Below are 12380 nucleotides of genomic sequence, written 5' to 3'. Positions count from 1 at the left end.
AGATTCCAGCCTAAATTACAGTAGTGAAAGCCTGTCTTGGCCTTTTCCCTTACTGTTTGTTTTTTTTATAGAATATTTAAATTTCATATTAGTCCTCACCCAGTCTTAGCCATACTTCCCAGAATGCAGGAAAACAGTCTTTCCTTCCTGCAATCCTAAATGCCTTCATTAGGGAGACTTAACATTGAAGTGTTTTGGAAAGGCAGATGCTCCAGATTTAAAAGAAACAAGAGAGGACTCTCAGTGAACAGCTGCATTGCTCTCAGCTCCGAGCGAGCCATATTTCAGAATGGTTTGGTACATTATTTTGTCACTGGGAACATATTATTACCATCTAAATTTAAAAACACTGGCTTTCTTGCACAAAGGCAAAAGCAGGCTTAAAACCACAATGACTGTTCTGTGCAAGTATTCCATGCCAATGATGCAGAAAATGAGATCAAAGTGAAAAACAATTCTTCTTTTCCAAGGTCTTTGCTTCCAAGGTGTCTGTACAGAACTGGCCAGGAACCACAGGTACAGGAATTCTTGTGCGCTTCCAAATTAATCACTATTCACAGTTCTGTGTTGAAATTCCATTCCACGGATGCTTCAGCTCAGAAATACCTTGTCCCTGCTAGTGAGCACTATTGTATTCCAGCTGCAGTAGACTGAAATGCTGGATATCAAACCCATGTTCCAAAGTTATCGTTTTTCAGTTCTAAAGGAAAATATTTTTAAAATAAACTGAGCACTGTCTGCTCCTGTAGATATTAAGTCATGTAATTCCTGAGACAGTGTTCTGGCAAACAATTCCACTTCGGAGCACAGGGCACAGCTCCTGCTGGTGAACTGGCAAAATCCAGGGAGAAATTCTAAGTATGTTTTCGATAAAATCTTACAAATTTAAAGGAAATCACAATCTCTTTTTTTGCCCTAGGAAATACATATTAACAAGTTTTTCTCTTATTGAGTCTTCTTATGCATCATCTACAACCACCCACGTGTATTTTCCAGAATAGTTTAGTGGGTGACTAAAGGATCCATTGCAACTCAGGTAAACTGCTGCTTCTGAAAACATGCACTAATCATATGGATAACAGAAAATTGATAACAGAAAAGTGTTTTAATTCAATGAACATATGTAAAACAGAGGCATGGACTTTCAGTCATAAACAGGACTTCAGTGGATGGCCCATTGTTTATTCCCTGAGGGGTATTTTAAGGAAAAAATTTAATGAAGTACTGGTTTAGTGACTGTTATCATTGGGAGACTTTTAATTAACATCAGTGGCGTAACCTGGATCAATTCTGTATACACATATACTATATATATGTTTGTGTGTGTGTGTGTATGTTCCAGGTAAGGACTTCCTTATATTTCCTGAGTTTGACTTTAGCATTTTGGAAGAATCAGATTCTCTCTAGAGGGAAATCCAGCCCAGAAAGTTGGGAAGTTTTTGATAAGTCTGAGTTTCCTGGTTGTTTTTATGTAATTCTGTCTATGTTGTCATGAGAGATGAATATCCCACAGAACTAAATGCAGTGACAAGCTGAAAAAAACCACTTTTTTAGTAGAAATTTGCTAGTGAGCCTTATCCTGACCCATCAGTCAGCATCTGGCCATTAATCTAATTGTTATTCATTAAGTTCTTCCATTAGAATCTCTCAGGCATGTGCTGCAAAGTCTAATGATCTTTGTGTTGTATCATAAGGCAAAGGAGGTTGTTCAATTATCTTGTCTCTTCACCTTGTTGCTGGCAACACTAACCTTTCCCTGAATTATTCCTGAATGGAGGAATCCTAAAATTGGACAGATAAATAACATAAAGTAGGGAAAAGTGGAAGATAAAGTCGAACAGAGAAAAGGACAAACACCCTCTTATCAAAAAGTGCTTCCTTGGTTGTGTTGAAGTCCTTAGTTAATTAAAAAAAAAAAAAGACAATGACAATCTCACCATTCAGAATTCATCCCTTCTACTTATTGAAGTTCTGGAAAACACTATGGCAAACAAAGGCCCAACTTTCAAGTGTAAATAAAAAGTATTAGGCAAAATCTTTAATAAAAATTAAAGAGACTGACCCAGCAGAGTTCCCAAACATGTGTTTGAATTTAAGTGCTTAGTCTTAACAAGGTTAATAGGATTCATCTGTCGGGGAGATGCCTTATGTGCAAACAGGCTTTGGGTTCTAAAACCATGTTTGCTAAGCTTCTGAACACTTGGAATTTAGGCACTAGAGTTTGAAAATCTGGCAAAAGCTTCTTAAAGGTAAGAGAAAAATAAACAGATCTTTTCTGGTGCCGAAGTTTGTCTGAATCAGTGGTTGTTAACCAATGGAGGAGTTGTGTCACAGCCCCCCAGAAAATGCTGGAGGGTTTCTGAGGCTGCAGCAACCACTGCAAGTTTTTGATATAGGACTGAGCTATGAAATGGATAAACATACTGAGATAGTTGATGTCTTGTACTCTTGCTGATGGGCAAAATTCCCCAAAAGCTTAGAATGGCTTAACTTCAGATTCAGATTTTTCACTGCCATAAATAAAATAGAACTTCTCCTCTCTAACAGGACCCAGACTTTAATCTTCCCCTTTTGCCTGAGACTCAGAACTCTCATTTTTATACTTCCATATATGAAGCACCTCTGGCTACTTACACTGCAGGAATAAATAATCTCTGCAGTGAATATATGCCTGTTTAAAATATCTGTTTAAGAATCTGAACCCCACTCAGAGTGTGTTTGTCTGGAGAACAAAGCTTTTGTTAAGCTTTTCTTAGCAAACATGTTTCAGGTATGTGAACTAAAGCATCCTGAATGTCTCATGTTGAATTCTGTGCATGTGGCAATAGTTTTGGATATAACAGTCCACATTTCAGATGCCAGTGTATTTCTGGTTTAGAAGATATTAATTTATCTGTGAGATCATAGAACTTTGGATTATAGCTAAAATATAAGTCTTTGCTGGTAATAAATGATGACTCCTTTCAGTGAAGCTGGGCAACTTTCCATCTTCCAGTGTTTTATTGTTTAAAAGTCTTCCAGTAAAAAGAGATTAAATTGTCAGAGTTACCAGGTAATGACTTGTGCAGTTGACATAGGATGAACTTGGCATCCAAAACATAGGTGGACACTGAAAAGCTTGTTTCCTTACTGGGGAAGGGGTTGGTGGGTGCAAACTGGCTCTTATCTCTTGAAAATCCAAGGTGTTTTGCTTCTGATTTCCATTTTTCAGGGAAAAAAATGATCTTGAGAAAATGTATCTGTGTATCAGAATGCTGAGTGCTAATTTAGAACTCTTCAAATAGAATCAGAAGACTCTTTGAAACACACTGAAGAAAAATTGGCAATTGAGGAATCTTTCCTAACAGGTTTTAAATTAGGTGAAATTAGGACTATAATATTCAGTGTTTCTTAAATAGTCATAAATTGTGCTTGGACTCAGTTTTGAGATTTTTTTTCTAACAGATTTAATGAATACCTATACAAGAGGCACCCTCATAAAATTGCAAACAACTACTCTTTAAACCAGAAACTTTAAGATTAGATTTAGAAATACTGCAGAATGAAGCATTTGTTCTCTTGTTGTCATGAAGCTGAGGAATCTCTCTTATTTTAAAGTATTTTTCATTTGAATACACTTAACATGTTTGGAGTACTTTGTTACTACTTCAGTAAATAACATTTGTAACCTTTGCTGATTTGGAATTAATGTTATATTTAGTAGAAAAAGAGAGAGTAGATATTCCAATATATTCCTGGAAGTATCTTTAAAACGTCCTACGAATAATTTTCAAAAGCTAGAAAATTCATATACCATTATCCCTGTGTGTCTTGATCAGTCTTAATTAGGATATTTTAGGGTTTTAAATGTGGCAATAAGTTCCTTTTATTTTCTCAAAAAGGCCTTTTTCAATTTTTATTTTTATCATCTGTCACAGAAATCTGTTGTATGTGTAAGCAATTTAATGGTTCACTGGAAGGTTGTTATGCAACTGAGTTGTATAAAATCCTGTCCAAACCCAGAAATTACTGTAAGGGGGAAACAGCACAGTGGTGAAAGGCTGAGAATTTAAATATGTTTCCTGTTGGTTTTAAATCTTTTCTCTGTGGCTTTGTAAAGCTCTCCTTGATATGCTGTGGGTGTAAGAGGGACGAGATTCCACACCTAAGGTTGGGATGTCAGGAACAGAAAGGTCGGCACAGGCAGGACTCCAGAGCCACAACGTAGCCAAAGGGTCTGAAGTGATTATTCCAACACAACACCACTGCTTGCTCCATTTCATGGAGAGCTTTCCAAACAGAAGCCACTCAGTGTAAAGCTGAGCTATGATTAAAATCATTAAGCCTGGCTTAACAGTGGAGGTGAAGAATGATAAAAGCAGTTCTGCTGCACAAATGGGAGAACCCGAGGGCTTTCCATCAACACCCATCATAGTCCTGTAAGTGGATACAGTGCCTGGGGAATGTTAGCCATTGGCAGAGCTTACTGCCCCTGGGACAGCACACACAGCTATCCCAGCGGGATCAGGGGGCAGTTAATGCCAAGGGCAGGTTCTGCCAGCACTGCTCTCTTGTGGCATCACATCCCACCTAGTCCTGTTGAGCACTGCTGTGATTATCATACAGCCAAGCACTGCTCTGGGAATGAGGGCTGGGCAATTTACTCTAAACTGATTATACATAAGTACTACTCCAAAGGCAGTGGAAGACCCAACATTGTTGTTTTTATTTCCCTGGCACTGATTTCCACAGGAATAAGAGCTCCTCTTAAGGTATGTGAGAGAATAGAGAATTATAATCATGTTGTGCACTTGTTTCTGCAAGACATAACTTCATGATTCAGTTTATTTTCCAACCATAGCATCCTCTGAGAAACTAGAAACTCTTCCTTGCAAAGACCCTTTATATTGGACCAGATGATCTTCTGTGATCCCTGACAACCTGAATCACTCTGTGATCCTATGAGCAGTTTATGTAACCCTTACAAACAAAATCCATGTCCACATCCATCAATTATTTACCTATATTTCTACAGATGTCCCAAATATATGTATTTGACCTTCAGGCAGAAACACTGAAGCACAACAGAAAATTCCACTTGGCCAAAGGTAGAAAAGCTTAGAAGTCTATAAATTATCCACTCTTCTGGATTGCAAGAGTAACTTTGGTAAAACAAGAAATGGTAAATCACGTTCATTTTAGCTTAGTACAAAAAGGAACCAATTGTTGACAATAAACACCTGGTATTGTCTAATGTCTTGGGATGAATTTCTGTATTTGCAGTTGAAATTATTAGTTTGAGCTCTAAAGAAATTTTTGAAGGAAGCTTTTCAGACATTACCTAATATCACACACAATGTGTATTTCCCTTCTCACTTGTTAAAATAAGATCCTTGTGACTTCTAACAGTCATCACTTGAAGTGTATCACTTGAAAGAGGGATGACCATTTTTTCACCAGCCAACATCAGAGAAAGTGAAAAGAGTGATGTCAAAAAGCAGGAACACTGAACTGTAATTCCCTTTAAGATTTTCTCTTATCTCTTCTCACATTATATGAGCCTTACTTTACAACTTCCCTTGCCTTTTCACTTGAAATTGTGATGGTCTTTCAAGAGAATAATCAATGAGAAGGCAATTTCTGCACTGTGTAAAAGTAGGAATTTTGATTGTAGTCAGTTCTGAAAACATGAGTTTCTGTCATCCCCATATAGGATAAATCATTTAACAAGTTCAAATATAAGCATAGGGTACATGGTACAGGCCTTGAAACCATATTTCCATTGCTCTGAGGACTAAACTGGCTAATCTTTTCTTCCATAAAAATAGATCCAGATCAGCATGTCATGAATTGTTGACTTTACTGTCTAGCAATGCTTTTATGGACTGCTGTTCTGGCCCTCTTTTCATCAGCCTCCCTCAAAAACTGCCACAAGAATTTGAGGCTGGCTCTCCATTAATCAGCTAATAAGAGTAAGGTACCCCAACGTGGTCTCTATCCTCATAAACACCCGTCTCTCCCTCACACCGGGAGTACCAGTGATGCTGGAATGCAGAGCAGGGAGCACCACGCCAGTGTTCAGCACCAAGGTCAGCTCAGGACTGTGCACAGCCCAGGAAAAAAAAGGACCTTGATTCATCAAAAAGTCAAAACTCCTGTCAAATACATAGAGAAATCTTGAATTCATAAAACACTTGTTGAAATAGAGAAGATTTTAAAAAAGCTAAAGCTTATATTTTATTCATTAACTGCGTTCTTTACAGACCATTCTATGTGGAATATAATGCAAACAGTGAGATGTGAGACAGAGTCTGGAACATTATTTACTTTTAGTAATGCACAATGCAGCTGCAGTGGAGGAACAGGCAGATGAATTGTGCAGCACTCACATGTACTTTCCTTTGAACTCTCTATGTACAATATATGGGCTAAATCGTGCCTTTAGGCACAGTCTTGAACAAAGATCATAAATTGCACAATCTCCAAAGACATGATATTGTAGCACAACTCCCTCTTTGCTCCATGATAGGCCAGCCACAAATTGCCTTTTTCTGAAGCAGTTTACAGTGTGTGTGCAATGCCTCAGACCCACCCACCAACCAGGGCAGTGCAGAGGCACAGAAAAGCCTATTTCTCTTTCCATTTCTTGTCAGCTCCTCAAATACATCCCCCAGGGCATAGGAACCAGATTTCCTGTGTGCCCCCTTGTATGAGACTGAGACAGACACCCATTTCAGTCCCTTACACAGAGGTATGGATGTACCCAGAGATTCTTTTTGTGTAGGTTTAGCTGACTCATATTCCCTCTGAGTGTGGACTTGAAACATGGAGGTGCATTGGGTAGATTGAGATTAATCTATTCCTGACTTTAAACTGATCTAGAGGCATGTGAGATGCTCACTCAGAAGGCCTCTTCATATATTTTAGACATGTAAAAAGGCAGATGAGGTCCTGCTGGATTTATTATGGATCAAGCCAATGAGTGTTTTAAGATTTAGAGAAGGAATTGTCACAGGTTCTGAATAAGTCCTTTGGCCATCTACTAGTGACAACAAAGCCATGCTGACAGCTGGAAAGTCTCAAAACTTCTAAGTGTTGTGGGTGCAGCAAGGTCAAAAAATCTTCCCAAATAAATAGCCTGTAGTGTAGCAGCACTAGAGATAACATGGCAATAATATGGGAAATCCCAAAACAAAGAGAGAAGTCAGGCACTGCACATTTACTGAGGTGACCAGACTGATACTGCTCACAAAGACATTTCAGCCTAGAAGTTGTCCTTTACATAAATCCCAAGAGCTTTTTGACATGGAAATGCTTACAGAATCTAATCCAAATTACCTAAGTGCGTGAGCTTGAAGTAGCTTAATTAAACCACACTAAATTTGCATGAACACTCTATCCTAGAATTAAAGTAATCTTAATTCAATTTAGGTTCATTTACTTTGGAACAGAATAAAGCTAAATTAAATCAAGCTCACTTTAATTCTCAACACGAGTGTCCACACAGATTTTAATAGTTAATTAATCCATTGTACTTTCGTAAGTGAAACTCCACAGAATTTCATAGCCCATGTTTATGTAAACAAGCTCTAAACACACTCTACTGTTATTTCAGGACTGTTCTATTTTCTATTACACTCCATATGGGCTAATTTAACAGTCACTAGGAGGAGCCAAGTATCAGCAGATTGTTCTTAACCAGGACTGTATTTTTCAGCACTGTATATAAAAGACAATTTTTTATATATTCTCTTAATTACAGTCCTTAATGTAGCCTTTTGGACCCTAAAATCTACTGATGATGAACAAAAGAAGCTAGGTATGATTTGATAGAAAAAAGAGTCTTGAAATTCCAAGTCTAAAAATTATGTGCCTAAAGATGTTCCTTTGCAAAATAGATTATAGCATAAGAATTGGATTTTTTAGACAACAGATGCACTAAAACCACAACTTGAAACAATTTTTGGACTCTGTCCCAGCACAAATCAATCTTATGGATTCTGAAAATGCTAAGACAGATCTTGAAATGGTAATTAATTTGATATAATTCTGATGTCAAAGAAGAAACTCTGATTTATAGCTGTTAAGGCTCTAACTCAACAATTATAAACAATGTTTTTCTAAGTTTCACTGTTTCCAAAGTTGTTGGGTCTCCTCATTAGTTTCAATTTTTAAAATGTTCTCCTGTTCCTGGGGTGAGAAACTATCTTTGGCTGCAGCTCCATTCAAATCACAGCTTGCTGGGCACGGCTCGTGTTAGCTGTGATTTCAGTTGGCAGGGCACTGGATTAGCTGTTGACATCAAGCCAACATTTAATTTTGTTTTCTTGAGTCATCTGTTGCCAGTTCCCATGACAACTGATCTCCTAGCCTTCAGATTTACTAGAGAAAGCCATTAAAATGGCCAGGAGTTCAGATAGAGACTCTTTGATGTGGATGGAAGTTCAACTATTTTCCTCAATGGAAACGGAAAGATCTTTTCAGCTCTTACTTCAGCAACACGGAACTTCTGCTCATGAAAACACAGATGTTCTTGTATTAGAAAAACAGACTGAATAGTAGTTTTTAACAGGAACCTGTCAGCATCTTTCTACTACAGAATGAAGGTCTTTGTGCCTAAAAATCACGTGGTGCAGAGGAGAGGCAAAAATATTTTTCTATTCTTGCACAGCAGTAACAAAAGATGAAATTTAAGATATGGATTCTTCTGATCTTCACTGAAGTTCCTGTACATTTCTACTTCTTGTTTCACCAATGTGTGACTTAGGCAAAGGAAGTACCTCAGGAAGACATCATTAGTGTGCCAAGTCAGCCCAGAGGTTGTGACAGATCAGAGCAAAAGGCCAATCCCAATGTTATGAGACCTCAAATCAAAAATACCTTTGGCTGAAAAGAGGAGTCAGCATATATAAAATATGAAATATTTTAAGAAAAAAACAGCAGAATGGATCACAAGCACTCCTTCTAGTAGAATGTTAATTCTTAGTGGTTATTTCTAAGACCCATCTCCTGTTGACTTGCACTGGTCCTTGCAAAGCCTGAATTCCACACTCCTCTTATACACTGGCTGTTCAAAACCTTGCAAAGCACTAAGTACCCTCAAATCCCTTTGAAATAAAAGGAAGCACAAATATAACAGACAAAGGTGCACAACTGGTTCAGTCACTGTTAGAGACTTCAGAGAAAAGCCTGCATTTCTTCATTAGGTAAACACCTGCCTCCAGTACACGGGCAGAAAACAAGGAGCTGCACAACTCTGTGGTTTGATGTGGGTGTTCCCCACTGCCCAGGAGCCTGTTCTAACAAGCACTATTTGCAGGAAGATGTCCAATGACCCCAGACTTCCCCAGAAAGTGCAAGCAACATTTGCAAGCTCAGATGTGGATCCAGCACTTGTGTCTGTGTTCTAAGAATTAATGGCCCTCTGCTAAGGCAATACACTACAGGGTTTTCTGCACCCCATTTAGTTTATGTTTCACTAGACATATCTGGATGACTTTTTCAGGCTGGTTCAACAGCAATTCAGGATTGTTTTCCTAAATGTTAGGATTCATAGGCTTATCATCTCAATTAAAACTGAGAGAACAAGGCAATTACTCTGACAAAAAGCTACCTTCTCTTCTCCTCCTCTGCCTGGCTGAAGCAGTTAAAACATTTTAAAGATAATGGGGGTGGATGTGGGAGAGAGTGAAAGAGAAGGAAAGAGAACACACCAGTTCCCCAGCCTGAGTTAACTCTCCTGATCCCACTGGAGACAGACATTTCCCACCAGCTGAAAATCCATCCCATCAGAGATCAGGGAGGTCAAGTATGTTTGGTACCAGTCACACTGCATGGACTGAGTGGCTTCCCCTTCCAGCTGTCCCCCAATTTGAGTATAAAAGCACCAACACTAGATTATTGTGACTGGTAAAAATTGGTGTGAATTAATGACAAAACAAAGCACACATGATTGTCCCAGTGCAACAACAGGGATTAAACAACCCCACTAAATCTGGCAGGTTTTGCTGCACAGGTTCAGGCTGTGGATCCAGGCTCTGTGGGATTGTTTTAGATGCAGTTGGCTCGTGGATGCCATTGATGCATTGATTCAAAATGCTGTGTTTCATGTTTTGCTTTTATCTTTAAATGTATTTGAGTAGGTTTTTCTCTCTTCCAAAACAGCTCACATAATAGGTAGAACTAAAAACGATCTAATAGCTCCAGTGCCTTAGAGCTACTGCCATGCATGAAATTCAAACTGTGACTATAAAAAGAAGCAGGGAGGACTTTCTCTCCAACTCACATTTTTAGCTATTTCTGTATTTTCTGAAAAGGATAGAACTTGTTCATGTTTCAAGTCAGCATCAGTTAAATAAAATGCAATCTGAAAGTTATTACAGGTCATCTGGGGAACTGGAGGCAAAAGTCTGGGGGTTTTTTGCCTGGTTGAGAAGGTAGTAAGTTTAGCAAGATTAGGAGTTACTAATTAATGTGATAGCATGACCCAAATTTCATTTTACAGCCCATCCTGGTTTAGTCAGATTCAATGCCATCCATTATAGCTGAGCAAGTAGTTCCTCATGGGTAATAATTTTGCACCTTCATACTTTCTATCTGCATGTTGCCTTTGATTGTGTGTTTGAAATGTGCATTGTCTGAGTTCAGCAGCCAAATACAAGTGGCATTGCTCAGCCCTAGTCCAGTCCCTCATGTCAGTTCACTCTGTGACTGAGTGCAACTCTTAATTAAGTTTATTTGCATGTGTGCAAAACATATGCTTGCCTATTCAAACCTTGCTTTGCACAGATGTTGCCTAATTTTGTTAAATGGGAGAGACCACTATAATTTTTAGGAGAAATTACCCAAATTAGAATAGATTGATCCACTTGAGTGTGTTCCCAGACTAACGCGACCATTTGGTACCTTGTTTGTGACAATTTAAATGCTTTATCTATTTTCAAACGCTGTGAAATGAGAATTTGTGATTTTCATAAGCACAGATTTTTATTGGGGTTTTTACCACGTGCTTCATCCCAGCCCAGGCTGACTCGGGGAGTTCTGAGACATCAGCACACTGAGATGTCCTGGAGGGTGTACACTGAGACACTCCTGGAGACTGATTTGAGGTGGAATCATAACCCCCATGACTTTGGACGAGCCCACTGAGGCTGCACACTGTGGGTAGCTGGTCTGTCCAGTGGAGCATGCTTTAATTATGTCATCAGAGCCTTGGGTCATACTGGGAAGAGGTAGACAATGTCATATCCCCTAAACGTGTTCTGACCATTCAGGCATTTAATCAGAGACTGACATATTTATTACAGATAAAAGGAACAGGAGGATGCTAGGAATTGCTTTAAAGCGGCTTAATTGACAGTGCATTGGGTAATGAATAACTAATTAATAAAATGAAAGCAGAATATAATGGATTTGTACGTTGTTTGTACACAAAATGCATCATTAGGACTCTTCAACCATCATTAGCTCTGTCTCCTCTGCAGTGAGTCATTGTGCTCCCTGAAAGAAGTCTGGGGTGCATTACAGAGCTGCCAAACCATACACTGATGGAGCTAAACCTTCTGGAATGTCCTCCTGTGCAAGCTGCTTCTCTGAATTTAGGGGATTCCTTCCCATTTCTTTTTTTCCATTTCATGGTGAAATGGGTTCTGCAGATTGCTCAAGGCTGATCTCATCAGAATTGCCCAAAAGTGAAGACATACAGAGAAAAACCCTCACTCTACCAAAGAAACAGCCACAGCAGCTGTGGGCTCGTGGGGGACTCTGCTTGGCTCACTCTGGAAAGGAACTGGCACATCTTAGGTGTGGAGAAACCAAGAGGAAGGGAAAGTGGATAAGCTTAATGACATGTAGTAGCATGACTTATTCAGTCTTCCAAAAATAAAAACAAAAAAGGAACACTGAAATAATGAAACAAAACCAAAGGAAGAAAAGCACTCTGGCAAATTCTGGCCTCTGTGCTATCAGCTCCAGTAAGTTCATTCTCAAGAAAGGCCCCAAAGACACATAAAGGGATTTTCTCAAAGTTCAGTTAAAATTTGTGTATTTCTAGTAAATAAGACAGCCCTTGATCTACCAGACAGCTAGACAAAAGAATCAGCCTTTGATGAAAAAAAAAAGCATTATTCATCCAATCTGGTTCAGCAGTTAGTCAGTCATAACATATATATCAGTGGGAACTGTGGGCTTGAATTCTTTGAATGTTTAGTATAAAATGCTGTGCAAAATGAAATAGGCAACAACATATAAGGGAGTTCCTTTACATACAATGAAGAAAATTTGTGCAAGATATACAAATGATTTGTATGCACAAAACTCCCATGAGTGCCTATGCAAAGCACTTCATTATGCCTGTTAGTTACTGTAATTGCCATTAACGTGCAATTACTTGCTCTGCATCA

General features: G+C 38.7%; 1 protein-coding gene across 1 annotated transcript in view; it reads right to left on the bottom strand.

The window, feature by feature from the left end:
• PHACTR3 (phosphatase and actin regulator 3) overlaps window positions 1-12380 on the bottom strand; it is a 100110-nt gene that overhangs the window by 73893 nt on the left and 13837 nt on the right. The gene's annotated exons all lie outside the window — the stretch shown is intronic.

This window comes from Manacus vitellinus, unplaced genomic scaffold (assembly GCF_001715985.3).
Source record: "Manacus vitellinus isolate BGI_N305 unplaced genomic scaffold, ASM171598v3 scaffold_26_pilon, whole genome shotgun sequence".
NCBI lineage: Eukaryota > Metazoa > Chordata > Aves > Passeriformes > Pipridae > Manacus > Manacus vitellinus.
This window is presented reverse-complemented; position numbering and strand designations above follow the sequence as displayed.